This window comes from Ruditapes philippinarum, unplaced genomic scaffold (genome assembly GCF_026571515.1).
Source record: "Ruditapes philippinarum isolate M1 unplaced genomic scaffold, ASM2657151v2 ctg1686_1_1_1_1, whole genome shotgun sequence".
NCBI lineage: Eukaryota > Metazoa > Mollusca > Bivalvia > Venerida > Veneridae > Ruditapes > Ruditapes philippinarum.
In genome coordinates, this window is record NW_026865777.1 from 146,906 (window position 1) to 170,099 (window position 23,194).

General features: G+C 32.1%; 1 protein-coding gene and 1 long non-coding RNA gene across 4 annotated transcripts in view; both read left to right on the forward strand.

The window, feature by feature from the left end:
* The first annotated feature begins 677 nt into the window (after nt 1-677).
* Nucleotides 678-13,383, forward strand: LOC132730267 (uncharacterized). Its single transcript, XR_009625738.1, has 3 exons — nt 678-801; nt 5,809-5,896; nt 12,672-13,383. It is a non-coding gene; the product is annotated as an uncharacterized LOC132730267 (long non-coding RNA).
* Nucleotides 13,384-14,943: 1,560 nt separating this feature from the next.
* The window catches only part of LOC132730282 (protocadherin gamma-A7-like), a 61,565-nt gene continuing 53,314 nt past the window's right edge, over nt 14,944-23,194 (forward strand). The window contains exons 1-3 of one of the 3 annotated variants that reach the window (XM_060716172.1): nt 14,944-15,440; nt 15,722-15,882; nt 21,939-22,084. The gene's annotated coding sequence lies outside the window, so the exon portion shown is untranslated. The other 2 variants (XM_060716168.1, XM_060716170.1) reach the window with 2 other exon arrangements.

Genomic DNA, 23,194 nt, shown 5'->3' on the forward strand with positions numbered 1-23,194 from the left:
ATGGTTTTGTCCAAATTATAAGATTGAATTTAAGTTCATTTAAGATATTTAAGGTATAAGATAAGACATACATGGTATCAGTCTTTGCCCTAGGACAAGTTCATTTCTCTAAATATAAAATGATTCATAAAAAAGCATGACTATATTATAAACTGAACATATCTAAACTATTTCATTAAATATCTTGAGTTATCATACAAAACTAATTCGGAAGTTTTGCAAAAATTAATAAAGCAAAACATTTCTTATATCTCTTATTTCTGTGATCATACACCATGCATTAATCAAATGTGGTGTACATCATATTTATATAAAATCTCAGTGTCCAAACCCTGCATGATATTAATCCAGCATGCCTTCTTTATAGCTATTTAATGGGGAACCAATTTCTGGCCACTTGGTTTTTATTGCATGCCCATTCTCCAGAAACAAATATTTTACAATTTGCCTGTCAAAACTTTACTTGTGATCAATACCAAAAATACCTCAATATGTTAAACATCAGTAATAGAAGAACACATTCTGGTCAGGTTGGAAAGGCTCACACTATGGCTGCAGGGGTATCCTGTTTATTTCTGTAAATATTGACAATTTTACAAGTGGCCATTCATATTTCTCTTTCAAAAAGATGTTATGTTTTTTTTCTTTCAGCTTTTATGTTGTGAAGTATGTTTAAAATAGGATCTCCCTTGATTTTAGATGTTCGTATAAATTCTTGATTGATTAACAAATCTTTACTTTCTTTGTATTTCAGGAAACAGAAGTATATGTGTATGCGTCTGGAATAAAGCGTGTAAACAGGTAATAAATATAGTTTACTTAAGTAACAACACTATATAGCACTATTGTTACTGCAGAGAGTCAAGTTGTTATACTTACTCACTGCAGTTCCATAGAATGTAAGATTGATTCCAGCTACCCCAAATAAAAATACTTACCAATGTTGATGTGCTAGTTGAAAAAAAAAAAACAGTTGTTCTTTCTATCAGTTACTCTATACTTTTTAGGGAACACATGAAAGTCCTTTGCCCTAAATACTAATCTATTTAAACTGTTCCCAAATTTCATAAAAGAGAAAAAACTTGCTACCTTTACTTAATTTGTTTGATGCCACATAAATAAAAAGAAATGATCAATCCTTTGGTTAGTCAATGGATACAGATTTCAGGTGAGATGGTACATGAAGTTTATAATAAAGTTTCTGCTTCCCAACCCAGAGGTAGTGAGGGTTGAGCCCTTTCTGTGTCGTAACCATGTTCCCAAATTAAAATAATGATGTGAACTGGTTAGTTCTAGGAAGTAAACTTGAAGGGAGGGGGCGGGGATGTTCAGATGAGTTTCAAGTTTTTATCACAATGAGTTTAAATAAGTGTATATTTATAATATAAATGTATAACAATTGAGAAATCTGCTATAGTATGACAACGTACGTACAAACAAACACTGTAATGTTAGTCACCCTTACCAGGCTAAATATGGTCTTGTACATCTTTCAAACTGGACAAAATCATAAATCTTTTTATTGAAAATTTCAAAATAAATAGCAACAGTGCAGAACATGATTAGAAAGCATGAGTGTGCCAGCTGATTTGGTCTGTACTGGTCACATAGATAGTTTCAGTTGCTACCAACAGGCTAAGAGTGAATTATTAGACTGTTTACTCCATCATAATGCTCCATTTCTGCATGAAACTTTCATGATTTTAGAGATGTGTAAATGATCTGTGAAAACAAGGCATTACAACTTGAGTGGTCTCCTCTGGGAATGCTCCCAGAATGCAATGTAACTGAGATTTTGACAGAGATAAACTTTTTGTACAATTTATTTAGACAAGTGGCATTGTTCAGCAGGAATTTTGAGCAGTTCAGCTAACAATTTGTCTTCCCTTGTGTTACTTTAACAGTTTATATGTGACAGAGATTTGTCTGAGATTTTAGATGTGTTAAAGTTCTTCATGTAATTGTATTTTCTGTAAATACCAGTAAATGTTTGATAAATTGTTATAGTGACTGTATATTTATTAATACAAGGGAAGTGCACTAAAATTGTGTCAGTCTAATCAAGTGACACCAGTTGTAGTAAAGTTTTCTTGGTAGGTTTTAAACTTAATTTGGCATATAATTGGGGGTATTAAATTGCCAAGCATAAAATTAGTAGATGTAATTTTTTCATGCTGGAAAATCTCTATGCTGTAGCAAAATGTTAATACATCACAGAAGGTTGGATATAGGGTAGCACCCTTGGGTACTGAGGTACTAAATACTTTGTGTCAGACTTTAAAGGACCTTCTTTCACTGCATTTATATAGAGGTGGCGCTAAGTATACAAATTCCCACATGTTTAGATTTCCATGATATCGTCAGGGATGTGGTACCTGTATCAGTGTGGAGTACTATAATATCATTTTCTGTCCTACATTTTGTGTTAGGACAATAGATTTGAGACTTTTTTGTAGAACTGTTGAACTTTATTTCATGTAGCTTATTATAATAATGAAGGGCCGAATACTTTATGTTACAGATGGTGTACACTTTGTGATACATGTACATCCTTTGTAAATAGATACTCTCTTTTCTATGCATTGTATTAAGTCTTTGTATTAAGTCTTTAATAACAAAACTGACGTGGGTAATGCAGCCTTCCTGTCCATCTAAATTACCATTGCTCCTTCGGCCTAAGGGCTTTTCCTTCTAGTACCTGCATGGTCATAATCTGAGAATTAAAGTCCAGAATTAAATAAAATGAGTGACAGAACTAATAATCATATAGAAATAATACTCTTGTAAAACATGGTCAAAACAGACTTAAACGGTACAGAACGTTGTAAAACCTGCAGTCGCAACTGAAATTTGAGCAATTTTATTATTTTAACAAATAAATTAGTAGTTTATTGTAGAAAGATGAGAAGGGGTGCTGTGACAAACACCCAGAACCACAGGTGGCGGGAAAAGCAAGATTTGTTGAATTGTCGTCTGCTCATTTCAGGGGTGTTTGATTAAAAATATGATACAATTGTTGACTAGCTGTATCTATTTCATAACAATGGGATGGCTGTAAAGTTGTTGTCATTAACTTTGACATCATGCTATTGTAGAAAATAATTATCTAAGATAAAAATCTCCATTGGTTATAAACACCACTAATTTATGTCTATTCGGTGGAAAATTAAAAAGTGTGTAATGGGATTTTGATGATGTGAAGAGGTTGTTGGTAATCCATCAGAAGTAAGGATATAGGAATATAAAAATACAAACATAGGCTTCAGAACTGCAGCTCTGACATTTATCATGTTCTGATTTTATATTATTGCCTGTTTATTTGTTTGTTTGGGTTCAATATCAGTTTGTAGTCAGCTGTATTACAAGGGGTAAAAGTTGTCTGAGTCCATCTTATGTTGGGTATTTAAATGACAAAGCTTGGTCTTGAATGTATTATATTTCACCAGTGATCATTTGGACATTGTGCTACCTCTTGATCAAAGCTGCAGATATCTTATCTTCATAATCACCAAAAATACTCACTTAAAAGTCATATCTTCAGAATCTTTATTATGGGTTACTATTTTAAGCCCAATAACTCTGGTATAGATTTGACAAAGTTTTCCTCTTTTGTGAACTTGGAAAATGTTTACATTATCCAGAGTTTACTAAATTAACATGTTATTTTTGATTGCCTGGTGCAATGTTAACAAAGTCTGTAATGTTTTCAGCTGTTGCATGGTCTTGAAATAATTGAAATCAACAAGTATGTTACTTGTAATTATGTAACCAAGTGGTTAAGGTCATGGACTGCTAAGTGCTTGCCTGTCACTGTTGTAGGTTCCCCCCAACAAAAAAGGTGAAATTGTAAAATTTGTTGAATATTAGCCTATTAAGTACTTGTATTTGAAATAAATAAGAATAAACAACCCACCGACTTACCTTTGGGTCAAATTATTGCAATTAAGAATAAGTCACAGGAAACTGTGTAATATTTACAAAAGTGATGAGGTCAAATTTTGACAAAAAGTTAAATTAAGTCCAATTTTAAAATACCAGTACCAATCTTTTGTATTAATTTAATTTAGCAGACAAGTGCCCAAATTTTTTATTTATTTAATAAGTCATCAATTTTAGTTGTAAAGCTATAAAATATATTGGACATGCATCTGCATACAAATTTTTGACTGTTCCTATTTATAAAGAAAAATCTTCAAATCAACATGGCTGTATCTTAATGGACATAGAATACAGGTTACAGTAGTGTTGAAAACATCCTGCAGTATGTTGTACTCTATTTTTGGCAAGCTTCATTTAATGTATTTTATTAATCGAAAGATTGCTATTTTCATAGTTAATCAACCAATAGTATTTTTATTTGTCAATTTCAAAAGACGAATACAGATGTCCTTTTTTATCTATTGTATAGAAATAGGACTTGGTCAAATAGTTTCATATTAGACAGGGGCCATAAATCAAGAAAAGATGAAATCCAAGTAATCTTCTGTGTGTGTGAAGTGGACTTTGATTTTCGGTAGTTTCTACAGTTATAGTCGGGGTATTAGACATTCTAATAAAATTTTATGATGTTTTTGAAATGATTAGATCAAATATTGAAATATTTGCCACTTGTCATGGTAACACATTCACATTTTATTGACCAATTTAGACTCAAGGGTAAAGTCAGGAGGGATGTAAAATGTGGAGATTCAAGTGTTATACTAGTAATTGCTTAAATGTCATTTGGTTCATAGAAAAAATGTTGTAACTTGTTTATTTTGTAATTTTTATCTCACTATGAAATTATATTGTTATACTTTTGACATAACCTGGCAGCAAGCTATATACAATATGTACATGAAGATGGCAATGTTGCAAGTATAATGCCATCAATGGGTCTATTTGGGTTCTATACTTTAGACAGTCCAATTTTAATGTTAATTTGATATTGAAAATTTCAGTTTGATACCTGACAATAGTAAGGTGGTCCAATTTTAAATTTAGGCCTGTTTGTTAATAAATGGTCAGAGGATATCTGGTTATGCTTCTAACACAAAAATGTTTTATTTTAGATGCAAAATGTTACATTTCTTGACATTTATTTATCTATAATGCAAATAATATTTTGGTAACATATCTTTTCTGTTTTCACTGGCGGAATAAGTCATTTGACTCTTAAAAGATCACACTATGCAGGTAATGTTGTCTAAGAAACTTTTCTAAGTAACATGACAAGCTTTTAAGATGTCCAGTTAGTATTCAATGCTGGTTATCTGATAGAGTTACACAATGAGTTTTTTGAAAAAGTAGAGCTATTGTCATTGCTGTGGTGCCATCTTATGTGCAAAAACTTTAATGCAGCAAATTATTCAACATTTCAAAAGTTATCAACATGAAACTTGGTATACTTGCTTATCATGACAAGGTGTAGTTATTAGACAGGGACATAATTCTTTAAGCATTATTTTGGGTTGTTATGCCCCCTTTTAACTTAGAATTTTAAACAGTCGAGCATTAACACTGCAAGTTAACATTCTTGTTGACATTTTTAATTGATCCTGAAACTAACCAACAAATTAATGTTTTAATGAAAAATGAAAACAATGTAGTGTAAAATTTTATTTAGGATTTTTTTTTGTTATCAAGAAAATAAATAAATAAATAAAAGAAATAAAGTTTGATTTCATATATATATCAAAATCAAAATAATACAAACCTATTTGCTGGAAAAAATCATGCTGTATTGTTTTAATTTGTATGTTGTTGTGTATTAAGACATAAGCAATTATACAAATACTAGTTATCTCATATTTCATATTTTCTTTGCAGATTTTGCTTACAAACATAGGTGATCCTAAGATGTATACACCTCATTTGGATTCATGAAGAAAAGTTGTTGGCTCTTGGTGGGGAAGAGGTAAAAAATGTTACAGATGTCAGAATTACTGGTTGAAATAAATATTTAACAATATATTATTTATTTTTATTCACTTCTATTTGTTTAAAGCATTAAAAAAAACAGCAACCTCTTGTGCTATAAAGTAAAGTTTTTTTGACTTGGTTTGAAACCATTTTGATTTCTTTAATAACATAGTGTATAGAATTAATAGAGGTTCTCCAGTTACAAGGGGTCACAGGTTAGGCTATGCAGGAGCCTGGGCAGTGTAAAATAAGGAAATAAAACAGGGGCAGCAAAAACCCATTAGCAAATTGGTCATTTTTATGATGCTATTAAAAACCCAGTATCTAACCAGAAAGATTTTATTAACCACCAAGATGCAGGTTGCCGTCTGATTTTTTTCCATTTCAGTTGCAAATTTTGTGTGGTTAAGTTGGTTTTGTTTGCAATTTTATGACAACATTAAAACTTCATCAGGGACGAATTTTATCACTGAACAGATAGCCCTAATTGTAGGATACTCTTCAAAAGTAGAGGTGGCTAATGGACTGTGTCACATAAAAATACCCACTGACCACTGTTTCATTAGGTCAATGATAAGAGATGCTTAGAATCAGTCCAAGAAAAGCGATAGCACTGTATTATAATTAAAGAAATAAAGCATAATTATGTATTCAGCAGGGAAAAAAAGCCAGTAGTGAACAAATTTGCTATTATTTGTCACAGGGTCTGTGGTGTGTTTACAAGTTTATGAGCTCAGTTTAATGAAATTAATCAGTATTTACCAGCTATGTTATTACTTTATCTGTAAATGGACATGTTTGAGTGATACAGTGATGATGGTTTTATTACAAGTGAAGGTTATTGGTTGAAGCTTAAATAACAGATTCTTTTGATGAGGTTATGAACAAATGATTGGTAAATTCTGGTGCCACATGTTTCAGAACACTTAAGAAATGAGATTTTCATCCCAGCCATGGGATAATATGTCTTATGGACCTTATCATGTCAACTATTTTTTATTTCAATCATTGTCATTTCTAAGCTTGACTTTGACTTCAAAGAATTTTTGAGCTAGCTAGTACGTTTATATTATTGACACATTTAGAATTATAATTAAATTAATTTTGTACAATACACAGATAAATATCATAACAGCCACATTTATTTAGTCAGGGATGTGAATATAGACAATATTTGTGATTTAAGGTACATTTAGATATACTATGAAAACCCAAAGAAATGTTGTTACTCAATATATAATTCATAATGTCACTACTTTATAATATTATTTTCCTGCATGATGTATATACCTTTTATCAACAATATGTGTGAATAGTTCATTTTAAAGTCATTCTGGTTCATCTCATACAAAGAGGGACTCAATTTGGATTGTAATAAGTTTTGTTATAATGGTGTAACAACTATTTTCTCATTCTTGTTGCATTTTTCCACTCGATTTCTTTGACTATTTGGACAGTGAAATTGGGTATCATCAGAAAAATCAACAAACAAATCTTTTCATTGAAATTGAAGTCATGTCATTTCGTTTGACTCTTGTCTTGACAATACAGAGCCAAAAGTCTCAAACCCAGAAGATTTTCATTGTATAATGACAAAGTATAGTAATGCGCGGAAAGATGCTTGAGGCAAAATTGTCATAAAATTGGCTTTACATGGGGCTCGGTTACAAATTTGGTATTAAATTGACTAATTTACCTTACTTTGCCCCCTCAGGCATGAAAGTGAGCCCCATCTTCACGATTATTAAATAATCCTGTGATAATAAGCACACATTCTGTCTAGTGCCGATTTTGCATCTTTGGCGGTAAAAATCGACAATCATGACAAGTTGTTTCTTCATTAAAAGTTCGTGTTAGTTTCGGGGCTTGAATTTTTGTATTTGTTCAAAGCCTATCTAATATTTCGCCACTTGTTTGCAGATAGCTTCACACCAAAAGAAAATATTTGAATGTTAAGTTGATGCCGCGGGACTTTTGAAGCAGCCTGTCACTCACTCCAGTACAGATGCATGCATGTTAAGTGGTCTCAAAATTCAATAAACCTTAAAAACTGTTTCCTTGTTATTGCTTCAAGCAAATTCACCATGAAAATGCAAACCTCTATGAAAATCTGAAGGGGCGTCGGTTTAGTGACGGAGATTTTTTGTGAAAATTTAATAACAATTACTTTAGTAGAAGCTTCAAAATTACTGGGCAAGAAAATTTTTTATTCTCTCATGGAGACGCAAGTGTTTTAATTATACTCCAAGCTGACCTTGAGGTCTTATAACCACCAGAATTTAATTGCAAGTCCCGAAATCTCCCAGAGTGTCCAGCAGGATTTTGGCACTTGTCCCCTGTCCATGTGTATTATGATGAATGAGAAATACAGGTCATTAATAATGTAGGAAACTGTTCATTGACAGTTGACCAAACTGTAACAATCATAGAGGGGCAGTCAGGGCATTCACGGTAGTCCATCATCTGAGTACAAAAATCAATCTTAATATAACAAGATTATTTTTATACTAATAAAGATTTATGTAAATATCACTAGATATAACAGTGCTTATATTATTGTGCTGTTTTTAGCTCACCTGTCACAAAGTGACAGGGTGAGCTTTTGTGATCGCTTTTCGTCCGGCGTCCGTCCGTCGTCCGTCCGTCCGTCGTCCGTCCGTAAACTTTTACTTTAAATGACATCTCCTCATAAACCACTAAGCCAATTTCATCCAAACTTCACAGGAATGTTCCTTTGGTGGTCACCTTTAAAAATTGTTCAAAGAATTTAATTCCATGCAGAACTCTGGTTGCCATGGCAACCGAAAGAAAAAACTTTAAATATCTTCTTTTAAAAAACCATAAGAGCTAGAGCTTAGATATTTGGCATGAAACATCTTCTAGTGAGTGTCTACCAAGTTTGTTCAAATAAAAGCCCTGGGGTCAAAATTGGCCCCGCCCCGGGGGGGGGGGGGTCATTGATTTTCCCTATATGCATATAGTAAAAACTTAAAAAATCTTCTTTTAAAGAACCCAAAGAGCTAGAGCTAAGATATTTAGCATGAAATATGTTCTAATGGGTGTCTACCAAGTTTGTTCAAATAAAAGCCCTGGGGTCAAAATTGGCCCGGCCCGGGGGGTCATTGATTTTCCCTATATGCATATAGTAAAAACTTAAAAAACCTTCTTTTAAAGAACTCAAAGAGCTATGGCTAAGATATTGAGCATCAAACACGCACTAATAGGTGTCTACCAAGTTTGTTCAAATAAAAGCCCTGGGGTCAAAATTGGCCCCGCCGCAGGGGGTCATTGATTTTCCCGATATGCATATAGTAAAAACTTAAAAAATCTTCTTTTAAAGAACCAAAAGAGTAACAGCTAAGATATTTAGCATGAAACATGTTCTAATAAGTGTCTACTAAGTTTGTTCAAATAAAAGCCCTGGGGTCAAAATTGGCCCCGCCCCGGGGGGTCATTGATTTTCCCTATATGCATATAGTAAAAACTTAAAAAATCTTCTTTTAAAGAACTCAAAGAGCTATGGCTAAGATATTGAGCATCAAACATGTTCTAATAGGTGTCTACCAAGTTTGTTCAAATAAAAGCCCTGGGGTCAAAATTGGCCCCTCCCCAGGGGGTCATTGATTTTCCCTATATGCATATAGTAAAAACTTAAAAAATCTTCTTTTAAAGAACTCAAAGAGCTATGACTAAGATATTTAGCATCAAACATGTTCTAATAGGTGTCTACCAAGTTTGTTGAAATAAAAGCCCTGGGGTCAAAATTGGCACCGCCCCTGGGGTCATTGATTTTCCTTATATGTGTATAGCAAAAACTTAAAATCTTCTTTGAAAAAACCCAAATAGCTAGAGTTAAGATATTAAGCATGAAACATTTTTTAGTGAGTGTCTACATAGTTTGTTCAAATAAAAGCCCTGGGGTCAAAATTGGCCCCGCCCGGGGGTCATTGATTTTCTTTATATGTGTATAGCAAAAACTTAAAATCTTCTTTGAAAAAACCCAAATAGCTAGAGTTTAGATATTAAGCATGAAACATCTTCTAGTAAGTGTCTACAAAGTTTGTTCAAATAAAAGCTCTGTGGTCAAAACTGGCCCGGCCCCAGGGGTGTCATTGTTTTTAACTATATGTGTATGGTAATAACTTAAAAAATAATCTTCTTTTAAAAAGCCCAATGAGCTAGAGCTTAGATGTTTAGCATGAAACATCTTCTTATGGGTGTCTACCAAGTTTGTGCAAATAAATTGGGTTAAATTGGCCCTGCAACGTTTAGGGGGGGGGGGGGTGGGGGCCTATATACAGGTGAGCGACCTCAGGGCCATCATGGCCCTCTTGTTTGTTGTTGTTTTTTTTGTTGGTTGGGGGGGGGGGGGTAAGTTTTTACTTATATTTGTTATAAAGTTTAAGCAGTTGCCATTTATCTTAGTTACTGATGGTTGGGTGAATTTATAGATTATTTAAGGAAAGGTCTTAACTGCTCATCTATCTTTTTTGAATTAAACATTTATAAAGCATGTTTTTATAATGCAAATGATGAATATTTAAAATGCATGCATTTATCATAAAAACTGTTTAATAAAGTTGTTTGGGTGAATTGATGTCAACATTTCATTCCTTTCAAACTAAATGTAAAGGGCATTCATAGGAAACATTTGCTTCTTCTTGGGTTAGGGGTGTGGTTCAGGGAGGGGGAAGATGGAAGCAAATCAATTTGCCCTTGCCTGTCTGTCACACTGTTACTCTGTACTTCCCATATATTGACAAAACAGTGGACTGTGAGGGCATCCATGCACTGCAGTTAGATTTCTAGTTAAATCCTTTTGTTCCATATTTTTGAATATTTAAGTTTTAATCATGATATTTTAGTTATAAGGTATTGTAGGCAATTTTTTCTTTGTCTTATTTTATCGGTTTCATAAACATATAAAACAATCATCATAAACGCCTGGTTTCTTTGTCAATATGTGTACATTTGTATTTGTAACATTATTCAGTGTATGAGATCCATTAAAGTGTCAATTTAAATGTCCGAGTCACTAATTGTAACATATTTTTATCCTGTTTCAGTGTGGTCTTTATAAAAAAAAATAAACATCATTTTTGAAACGGTCAAAAAACAGATATAAACTACTGATTGTAAAATGAACAAAATAAAAATCAATAAAATTTTTGAGATAAAGTCAGTGGGCAAGTGGTGTACCTGTGGTCAGGGTGACAGCTGGTCAAGATAAATATCTCATTCTGGAGTTTCTATATTATTCTGGTCAATTTGATCAACTAAAATATTCAATATATTATAGGATGACATTAAAATTTTGAAAACAAATATCATTCCTTTCTATTAATTATACAGGAATCACTGAGTAATAAATTATCAATATAAACAAGAAAGAAAGTAGAATATTTTATGTTTATAGCATTTTAACATAGTGATCATTGTAATTTTTAGAGAGCAATTTACATTGCCTGTGGTAAAAATTATTTCCTTTAAAGAGCAAGTTGGTCACATGTTTTGAATTTTGAATAAGATCTTACTGTATTTGATTTTTAAGTTTATTTGAATATCATTAAATAAACACATTGTTGTCCGAGACTTTTCTCTCATGTTTGTTTGTTTGTTCTGATCAGATAGTAAAGTTAATTAGTGAACCAAAAGTTGCCTGAAGGTTCAGACATGATGGCTCCTATTTGTAGAGAAAATTTAAAGCTAGTTTGTATTAATTAAGTAAGTCCCTCATTTCTCATTTTACCAGACTCCTGTTGTTGTTGTTGTTGTTGTTGTTGTTGTTGGGACTTTATTTCCCAGTTGAAGCAATATTAAATTTTGTTTTTCTATCTTTTTTATTTGATACACATTTAGTGAATCTCTTTTGAAATGTAATTGATCAATAATGTAACTGTTAAAATATAATTGTTTGCAGGAAATGAAATTGGCATAATTATGAATAGTGTGATTTTGAAAAATATTTTTCTATACATTTATAGAAATGGCATTTTCACAGTTATGAATTTCTTCAGTTTATTTTGGATGTGAAATGGCTGTGGGTATATGATATGCAATCTGGCTGTTGCCCATTTCATATGGTTAAAACCTCTGAATAGTTCATAACTGCTGGACAAAATTTCGGTCAGCGACAACACGGTGAGAGCTCAAAAGTTCCCATCCAGTACTACAACATTATCAATTTATTGTGTTTTATCTCTTTTTCACCCTCAATATGTCTTAAGTATTGACATTATGTCATACCATATTTGCTTTCAGGCAAATGCGGTCCTAAGTTCCTGTAACATATGTTGGGGAAAAAAGCATGTTTTTGTGTTTAACCAGTAGGAAAATGCAAACAGATACTTCACAAACATTCAACTATGTAAATAAACACCAGTTTGTTATCTTGATTTTTACATAAATCACACTTATATTTCATTGATAAAAAAACATCATTATTCATTGAGCATGAAATTCAACACACATGTAAGAGCAAGCTTCTAAGAAGTTTGCCCTGAAAAATAATACTTGCTGTGAAATTGGCCATGACAATTCATTCTGTACATTCTTAGATCTGCTTCTTCATTACTTTAGTTTCTTAAGTGATTTAGACCCTTCTAACCTACACATACAGTGTATGTAACATAGATTTCTGAGAAAAATTTCCAGAGTCTGCAGATCAGAACTTTATCCCAAGGCATATCAGAGAACTATATATATTATTTATAAAAATGATGCAATATGTATATATTATTTTATTCTTTTTTTGCTTTTCCTTGTTTCAGGACCAGATGTAATAAGTGTAGTGGACCCCTGCAGCATCTAGACATCATGTCTCATACAAGTGTGTCTGGTTTTAAAGAAAGTGATGTGAGGTGTGGGGGTGGGGGTGAATACATAGCCAGGAGAAATGTGTCTTAGTGGTAAATAAAATAGTAATGAAGTTATGTTTTAAAGTGCATTGTCAGCATTAGTGTCTCCAAATGTTTATATCTTTTATATCACATGGTTTAATTAATGTAGTGCTAGCTACAACCCCGTCACAATGTTAAAATTGTGAAATTGACTTAACCTGTTTTGAATTCAGAACTTATTGATTTGGCAGAAGAATTTTCCTTTGTGAAAATTCCTGATTAAGGTTAAGCATGCAAGTTCTGAAGATATCACACATATATTTCGGGTCATGGTCATAATTGTAGAACACTGACAAAGACCCAAACTATATTATATTCCCATTTGTGAGCTTAAATATTCCTGCATTGCCTTGTTTAATCTCTATCAGACACTGAGAATAGTTGAGTGTGCTGACTATCTGACAATCTTTATCATACACTGAAGTATAAATTGCTTGAAATTTCTGAGCCTGAGTTTTTGGACTTGGAAGAGTTTGGATTTCATTGCAGCCCTACTACCATAATGCTTAAAATTCAAAACAGAACAAGTCTGTGTTACTTAAATCTATCACAGCAAAGGACTTAATTCCATCAGGTCAATAGTAAAAGCCCATTATGCTCTAAAAGGCTTTTTTTTCTCAAAAGCATTTTATTTTTGGTGTCCAGGTTTCAAAAAACTGCTAAAAAGCCATTTACCTGAACTATTATTTTCCTTCTGTTGCTTTTTGACAATTAGTACAGATAAAGTGGTTAAGGTTTTTGTATGGAAGTCAAAAAACTACTTTGTTTACATTTTGCTGCTTTTATACATACTTTCACAGTTAGTGATACTTTCTTTGGGTAAATACCACACATACCCTTAAACCCTTATTTCATTGTTGTACAACTCATGGATGCCCTTTCTAAAGCAGGACAAAAAAATATCATTTCTTAGGCATAATATGCCTTAAAGAATTGCAAAGGGTTCACTGTATTTATTTTATATATTTAAAGGAGTTTTAGTCAGAGTTTTTGAATGATTTATAAATTTGCGGAATATATAAATGCTAGAATTAACATTACTAGACATAGTAATGGGATAATCCTTAGTGTAAATTATTATAAAAGATGTATCACTCAGTGTATACTGTACATTTCATAACATGTTTGACAGTTGATATTACTTTGAAAAAAATGACTGGGTTAGCAGGTATAACAGGGTATTACGATACCCGTTTAGTATAAATGCTTGACTTTTTAGATGACAAAAATACTTTATTTTTCAGTTTCTGTATTCCTAATAGGATCATCTGCTGCAGGTGTGACAATGTGGACTGTGTTCAAGCTAGTGTAAGTTTAATTTATACATTGGCCTCACACCCCGAAATTTAATATTTAGAAAATAGACACCTGATAAACAATTAAATAGAATTAATATGTAACAGCACAGTGTTGTAATGTGTTTGAATATTAAATATTGGTGCGCTTGAATATGAAGTAACTATTTTCGACCAGTTAATGATGGAGATAGATACAGAAGTGCCATGACGCCTTGTGAAGTTACATGGCAAGTGTTGACCGAATGATTACTTCATGATCAGTTATTATATTTAAAGTTTAAATAATGTGTTTGCATTTTGAATATGAATATTTTAATTGTGGTAATAGGGTTATAGCAATAGAAATTGAACTTTGATTGCCTAATTATGCAGACGGTTATCCTAAATCAAAAGTAACTGTGACTTTTTCATTCTATTTAATTATTACAATGTACAAAGAAGTTACTCTAATCAGGTCTGAAGCCCTATGTCCCATCTAGTTAGTACAGTAGTTGGGGCACTACATGTATACATAGCCTACTAGTTATTTAGGACGGGATCACAGGTGTCATGTAAAATTCAGAATGAAGACTGTATGTCTGATGCCATGTACCCATCAACTTTTACAGATAAGTTAGCATTTGTTACAGAATGAGTGTTTTGGACAATTGTAACTTGTGAATATCTTAGATGAAATAATTGACACTTTTAGTTATCTATCTATCTACAGTTGTACTTGTTCCCCTAGATCTATCACTTTGGGGCCTATGGGGCCGAGCAGTGTGAGTCACTGCCTGAATCATTTTGCCCTTACTGCTTTGGGTTTGAATCCCGCCAGGGACTACGGATTCCTTTTATGTGTGGGAGCTATCCAGTTAGCGAATAGAAGTTTGATGGTTTTACTCAGCTGTGAACTTGTGCGTGGGGCAGTTTAGGTCTTCTTGCATCATGAAAGCTGTATGTACACATTATGACCTTTACATCTTGACTTACAACACAACCCAAAAGAGATGTATCACTCTCTAAAATGGTTAATGTGTTTTCAAGGCAAATAGTAATGGTGATATTTTGATAGTAGATATTGCACCTGAAGTCAAATACATTACTTACTGCTTCATACTAATAGCATGTAAATGTGTTAAACAAGTTTACCATTTCATCTCTAAATTTTTATAAACATTTATAGGACTATCACTGCTTTGAATTAAGAATTTCTTTTCTTGATATATTAACTCTCAGCCTGCTGGCAGCAACAGATCCTACCCATGTGACCAGTGCAGAATAAGATCAGCTGGCACGAGACTATATACCATGTGATCATTGTCTGCACTGTTTGATGTTCAGTCAGTACTATGATGATCAGGTATGTCCAGACTGGAAGAAGAATATGGACAAGTCCATTTCAAGTACAAATGTATAAAGTGAGGTAATGTGTTAAGAAATGTTTTAAGTAGAAAAATTAAGTAGGCAAGGATGTACAAGCTGGCCAGACTTCGTTCTTGTGACATAAACAAGTAATTATCAGCACCTAACTATTCACAAAGTTTAGTACTGGTGCAGAAAAAATGGATGCTTCAGCTTTCTAACACTGTATTGTATGTCAATGCAAAACAATACTGATTTTGATTCTTTTTTTACTTTCAGGTCCATTGGTTTGTAAGTTTTAAAGCTGAAAGTGTCCGGTACATGTTTTAAGATGATGATTTAGTTGGTTGTGTCCTTGTTGTCAATTGTAACTGGTACCATATCAATGTCACATGAAATTCATAGTCATTGTGGTATCAACAGTTCCCTGTGGAGGACAGGTTAGTACTCTTGTAACATAATCTTAAAGTGCTGGCCAGGTTTTCTGTCAGTCACCAATGTTTAAATGAAATTGCTGTCACAAACTTACACTTAAACTGAAACAGACAGCAAGAATATTTTTCTTTCTTATATCTAACTTTAACAGATATATTATTGAAACTTGCAAGTAATATCTATGATTGATGTATGTAAGAATATTTCACTACCATCTGTGTGATTGTATCATTTAATTTGATAAACCATGTGTAAAAAATAGTGAACCCAATCTAAACTCATGGTCATTTACACATTTTGTTGGAGTTGTTGATAATTTGATAAATTCACAGTCGTCACATGCCAGAGAGCTCCATTTAAGTGAAAACTATAAAAACTAAGTCACTGTCTGCCGTAATCTTGATCGTGTGTTTTCCGTTCTTGCCTCGCAAATAATTGTACATAATTGTAAATGAAATATAACAAATTAATGGATCAATATAGATGGCTGATTATCATGATGATAATTTGTTATTTTTATTGAATGTACGCCACAATGTATGCCGCAATTGTGGCGTTATTGGACAAGAATGGATGTTTGGACATGCGAATGTTCATGTAAAAGTTTGATAGGCATCGGGTAATCTGCCAGGTAAAAACTGTCATAAAAATTTTATTGGTTGGCTACTGAAATGTGGTTTCATTGTACTCCTTGGTTATTATAAGTTGTGTGACTAAGTTAATAACATTTTATTTACATTTTCCTGTAAAAGGATATTGAAAGTACAAATTTTTTAATCTGATTGATTTAATGCTTGATAAGAATTTTCCAGAACTGTTTCATCAAGTCAGATTTTTAGCTCGAGTATTCAACAATAGAGAAAGCTACTTTAATTTTGTTGAGTCTGTTCTCTTTTTATGTTGCACATAGCTCAAAAAGTAATTGACCTACAGTCATGAAACCTTACAGGAATGTTGATCAGCATGTGAAGTTGTGCACCTGGGTATTTTCATGTGGATATATTTTGTATTTTTAGAGTTGTGGCCCTTGACTTAGTAAAACTTTGCAATTTTCAACTTGTGTCGCAGGTAACTTAAAAAGTATTTGACCTAGAATCATGAAGCCTTACAGGAATGTTGCTCAGCATGTGTAGTTGTGCACCTGGGTATTTTTGTGTGGATATTTTTAGTATTTGTAGAGTTATTGCCCTTGAATTAGTACAAATTTCCAATTTTCAACTTGTGTCGCACGTTACTAAAAAAGTATTTGACCTAGAATCATGAAAAGTTTACAAGAATGTTGCTCAGCATGTGTAGTTGTGCACCTGGGTATTTTCGTATGAATATTTTTAGTATTTTTAGAGTTATTGCCCTTGACTTAGTAAAACTTTGCAATTTTCAACTTGTGTCGCATGTAACTCAAAAAATATTTTACATAGAGTCATGAACTTTACAGGAATGTTGATCAGCATGTGTAGTTGTGCACCTGGGTATTTTTGTGTGGATATATTTAGTATTTGTAGAGTTATTGCCTTTGAATTAGTAAAAATTTCCAATTTTCAACTTGTGTCACACGTAACTAAAAAAGTATTTGACCTAGTGTCATGAACCTTACAGGAATGTTGCTCAGCATGTGTAGTTGTGCACCTGGGTATTTTTGTGTGGATATTTTTAGTATGTTTAGTGTTATTGCCCTTGACTTAGTAAAAATTTACAATATTCAACTTGTGTTGCACGGCACTCAAAAAGTATTTGACCTGTAGGCCTGAAAGTTTACAAGAATGTTGGTCAGCATGTGTACTTATGCACCTTGTGGTTTTCTTGTGGATTAATTCAATATTTGTAGTATTTGCCCTTTACTTAATAAAAGATTTTTAGTTTTCAACTTGGGCACATGTAGCCAAAAAAATATTTGACCTAGAGTCATAAGATTGACAAATTGGTGGAGTATGGGGGCACCCGTGTCCTATAGACACATTTCTAGTTGTTTTTTTTTTAATTTCGAGTGTTTTTGATGAGAAATATAGAAAGTAACTTCCCTTTACTCATAATTCTTGGTTCATGTAACTTACAATTCAGTCTTTCACTGGTCAGTCCCAGTCAGTGTAACACATCTGCTGATGTTTCTAAATTCAAAATTTTACTATTTCATGTTAAAATGTTGAATTCTGCTTAAGCCGGTGCTAGGGGGCGTGGACGGTTACTTGCACTTTCCAGTACCGTCCATGAATAGGCTCAATCAAACCGAGCCTGCAACATTTTCAATTTTGTCGTGTTGGGCTTTCTTTAGGGATTCTGTATTTATCTATTATTTAATGAACACTCCAGAAATGATGAAGAAAGTTCTGATAAATTAATTTTAGATTTTCAACCCTTAGTGTGCTGGAGCCAATGATGTTGAGTCTTTGTCACTAATATAGGGCCAGGGCAGAAAGCACTTCCATGCTGTATTTATTATAAATATCACCTTGATAATGAAACACCTTAAAATGAAAATAGACAGTTCCAAAGTTAAGGCAGGAATAATGCAATAAATAAATTTGGGAGGGTTAGTGTTAAAATGACAGGAAAAGAAAGGATTAATGCATTTGTCACTGCTTTAACAATATGTCACTATTTGTATTGGTTTTGTCAAACTGTAATATAAAATTAGATTTTCTGATTGTATTTAATTTTGTATTGAAATTGCTCATTTACTTTTGTATTGGATGTTTTCAAATTGCGTAACTCCAGTCTGTATAGTTATTGTACGGAATGTTTACGCAACCACTTAATGCTGACAGCAAGGTCCGTTTTGACTGGTTCTACATGGTATAATGAGATAATGCCTTCCTACAATTCTATAAACTAGAACCCTCCAATATTTGTGTTTCATGTTTGTTGTCAAACAACCATTTTCGTGAATATAAACACTCGGAGATGTTTAAAGTTTGTTTGGTAGAGTTTGTTTAACACTTTTACTTCATCCTGATTAAATTGCCACTAACAAAGTATATAAACTCCCTTTTATTTTATATACTGTATAGCAGAAACTAACTTATAACCTGGTATCAAGGGCTCATTTAATTAAGAAGAAAAAATGAAATAATGAGGATTTAAGTTTGTTTTGGTGAGTTTTATCTGGTAAATTGGGTAAATAAAAATAATTTGTCTGTTTAATGAATTTTTTGAATATCAAAATATCAAGTTAAATTATTTATTTTCGTTACTTGGTTGTAAAAACAAGGCTGTTCAGATTCTAAAGGAATTTTCATTTAGCCCTTGCCACACTAAATATTATAAATGGACATGTCCATTGTTCAGTTTGGACAAAACCATTCATCATTTTAGGGAAAATGTTTTGGCGCCATATGAGCAAAATTGTGTTGTAAAATCAAAACAAAAACAAACAAAAATGACCAGTTCTTGAGAGTGAGTTTTTATTGAATTTTGACTTTATTGAATATTATATGTTTTTTAATTCAGGACAAATAAAGATTGAACCTTTTAAAGATCATCATGACTTTCTAAACAAGATTATGCTGCAAGAATAACTTTAAAACATTAAGAATAAAGATTTGTTTTAGCTGGTTCAGTCATGATTTTTTTGGCAATTATTTAAATTAAATGATAAAGTTTTGTCATCTTTCTGTCTTGACTCACAAATTGTAAAATAGGGGCATTAAAATAAAGCATGTCACAATTAAATTTTGATAAATGCAAATTTTATATTCATTTTGTATTTCAAGTTATTATGACAAATAGAGAATTAAATTTTAACAACATAATTTATTGAATTACCAGCTGATAAAATGTAATTTTTCTTTTATGGTGAATATTTTTGTCATTATTTTTTTATAAATTCAATGATTTTTATAATTAGAATTTATCTTATTGGAGATGTAGAGAGGGATGTTGCATTAAATGATTGTCAGTTTCATTTTTGACTTCTTATTGACAAAAAGGTGTAAATGTCAAAACATATAGCATCAGATACTGCGTTAAAGCTCTTACAATTTGCTCCCTAACTTACAACTAATTTTGACGACTTCCAAAATGTCTATAATGTCACGATGGGTTGTTGCGTTTAATTTGAGGCAATTTTGGATAGCTATAATGATGATATCTTTTTTAGGGCTCGTTAAATATGTGAACAATTTAATTGTTACTCATGATTTATTATTTTATAAAAAAAATTCAAATTTATATTCGTAATAATGGTTGAAATTGTATGACTGCCGGTATGTTTGAAGTATTGAAGCTGTACATTGGTGAAATTTAGTGTGAAACGTCTTATCTGCTTATAGTGTTCTGTTAAATAAAAATGTTTAAATTTGAACAGTGTTTTCTGTTCTATTAAAAATTATAACATAAAAATGCCACTGCAGCATGATAGAGGCTTAGTACTTACTTTCTCAGTTTGACATGGTTGTTAACAGTGTTTAAAGATTTAAATTTGAATGTTTTCAATTAAAATTAAGAACTGTATATGATGAGACTGATGATGTGGTTTAAATCTTAGCTCAAGGTACATTGAATTCTCCTCTTTAAGACAGGTATTATCATACCTTTATTAGAGCCAGGATTAAAAGTATCTGCTGTCCTACACTGCTCAGATTTAGATTTTTGTAGTCAGATTGCCATAAACCAACAAAGGTCATTCCTAGTCAATAAAGAACGGAAAATAATGTTATATGAATTCAACTTGCTTAAGTTTTAAGTTTTAACAGTGTAAATTGTTCGGTATAATTATTATTTAATAAGAATGTCAAATCTTAATGTTACACTAAATTTCCAGAAAAAAATGCTAAAACCAATGCTTAATAAAAATGAAGTGCACTCCTAAAATGGTGTATTTTACATTAAGCTTTATAATACGATGAAGACATCAAAATGAAATTGAACAGAAGTCATATCCTGCGTAAACCCCTGTCATAAAATTGTGTGGTTTATATGCAATTATAATGCGAAATTTCGGAAAAAAATGTAGTTAAAATTACCAATTGGGTAGATAAAATTGTCATTAAAATCACGGTCCCTTGAGGTTATGTTCGATTGAAGATGTTGCTCATGTGCTGATTGAACTTTTCTCGCATAAAAAGATAAAATGAAAAATTCCTCTCATTTAGATTCTACTTTTAATTTCCCCAGATATTTTGATGCGAAAATGATTAAATTTGAAATTTCAGAGTAAAGGGTTGCTGTTTTCGAAATGAACAGTTTATTTGCTTTATGCATGTAAAGTAAAGATTTTATTGCAGAAAAAATGATGCTTCTCCATTTTGAAGTGGACTATTCCCTATTTTGAAGCGAACCAGTCAAAATTTCAGCCTGTTTATTTTTGTTTAAAGGGGTGTCAATGTGCAGTAATAGATTTACTCAACCAAAAATGTAGAGCTAGCTGGTCATAGGCTCCGACCACTAGTTGTAATTGTTGCCATAGTCAAGTTGTCTTAAATTTATAACTCTTGGTTGCACATTATAGAGTTCTGTAATTATTGTTTGTTTCATTTTAATAGTAATTTGTTGTAAAAAGATACAGTATAGGTTAGTATAGGATGCTACATGTGTAATGATTGAGTTACTTAGTAAGTGTTACAGAACTATGTTAAAATCATTGAAAAGTATAGAACTGTATAAAATACATGTATATTACCTTAAAATATTAAGAGTGTCAACAACTTAATGAAGGTATTACATGGTATAAAATACCTCTAGAAATTCTTGAATAACTGAAAACTGAGCTACTGAGTTACCACATTTACTTTAATTAAATTAATTCTTAAGTTCCCTTATTGAATAAGATATGTTAATTAGAAGTTATTGCAATGAAAATCATTTAATACCAGCCTCTAATAACCTCAGAGAATTATCATTGGTAAATGGACCACCTTTATCTCATTTAGATGTAAATTGAAATTTAGCTCTTAATTTCAATCCTAGTAAAGGTATTTTGAAATAATACCCCACATTTCAAGAATCTTATTGACTAAGCTGTCAAATTTACGTTTTTATCATATTATTAAATTCGCCATTTTTATCTGAACCCATCAATTGATGTATAAACTTTTCAATGCTACCTGATCATTTGTAAAATTTACAGATGCTGATTCCCCTAGACCTAGCCAGCTTCACTAACAGGTCACATGACCTATCTGGAGTCACATGATTCAACAGTCAGTCACTAGTGGGAGGAGCTATATTACCTGGTCACCGTACCATGAAATCAAGACCAGCAGTGAGGCAATGGTATAGCTGTATTGATTTTAATCTTGAAAACATTTTACCTCGTCATTTAACTGTCACCAGTTTTAATTCAAATGTGAATACTTTTTTTTTTCGTTGTCAAATAGAAAGTTATAATTAAACTTTGCATTGTTAATGAAAAGATTTTTATTTTCTATTACATAGATTGTGCTTTCTTTTGTATCACTTAAAAAGTTGCAAATCGTTTTTGAAATACATGTAATTTAATAAGTGTCTGATACAGAAAAATGATAATTTTCCTGGATTTTACAATATTTACTTATGAAGGTAAGTGTTTTTTTTTTAATAAAAAAAGAATATAAAATTACATAATATGTATTACTATTATTTGAAATTGATCTTTACCTCATACTAGATTTTCGAATGGTAACTTTAGAGTTTTCTGTATTTTTATTATTTCTTTAAATGTAAGAATTAGTTTGTTACAATAAAAAGATTTCTTATTGTATATGAATGATATTAATTAGATAAATATTATTTTAGAGTTCTGGATTAAGTGTTTTATTATTTGCTTTAAAGGCCGTAAGATCTGGTCATAGCTTGACTCTATACTGCTGTAACTCAAATGTTTTACAGAACAAATTACCACAGTTTTATGATAAGCCTTCACAATTTGATTTTGTAAATCTTAAATCTCAGAATTTTCAGACTGTTACGCAAACAGTGTGTCTGGTAGATTGTTTAAATTCTGGGCTGTTTTACTGTCTGTAATTGAATGAAACCCTAAGACCAGGTCTGTTATATTAAGAATACATTATTTTAAATTGTTTAATAATGTGTGGTGTGTTATGTGAAAACTAAGAGAAATGTCTCGAGTTTTCACCATGCCTTGACAGAAACAAGATATGAGCCGCGTCACGACAAAACCAACATAATTGGTTTGCAACCAGCATGGATCCAGACCAGCCAGCGCATCCGCGCAGTCTGATCAGGATCCATGCTGTTCGCTATCAGTTTCTCTACTTGTTAAAGGGTTTGTAAGCGAACAGCATGGATCCTGATCAGACTGCGCGGATGCGCAGGCTGGTCTGGATCCATGTTGGTCGCAAACCCATTATGTTGGTTTTGTCATGGCTAGCTCATATATGTTTA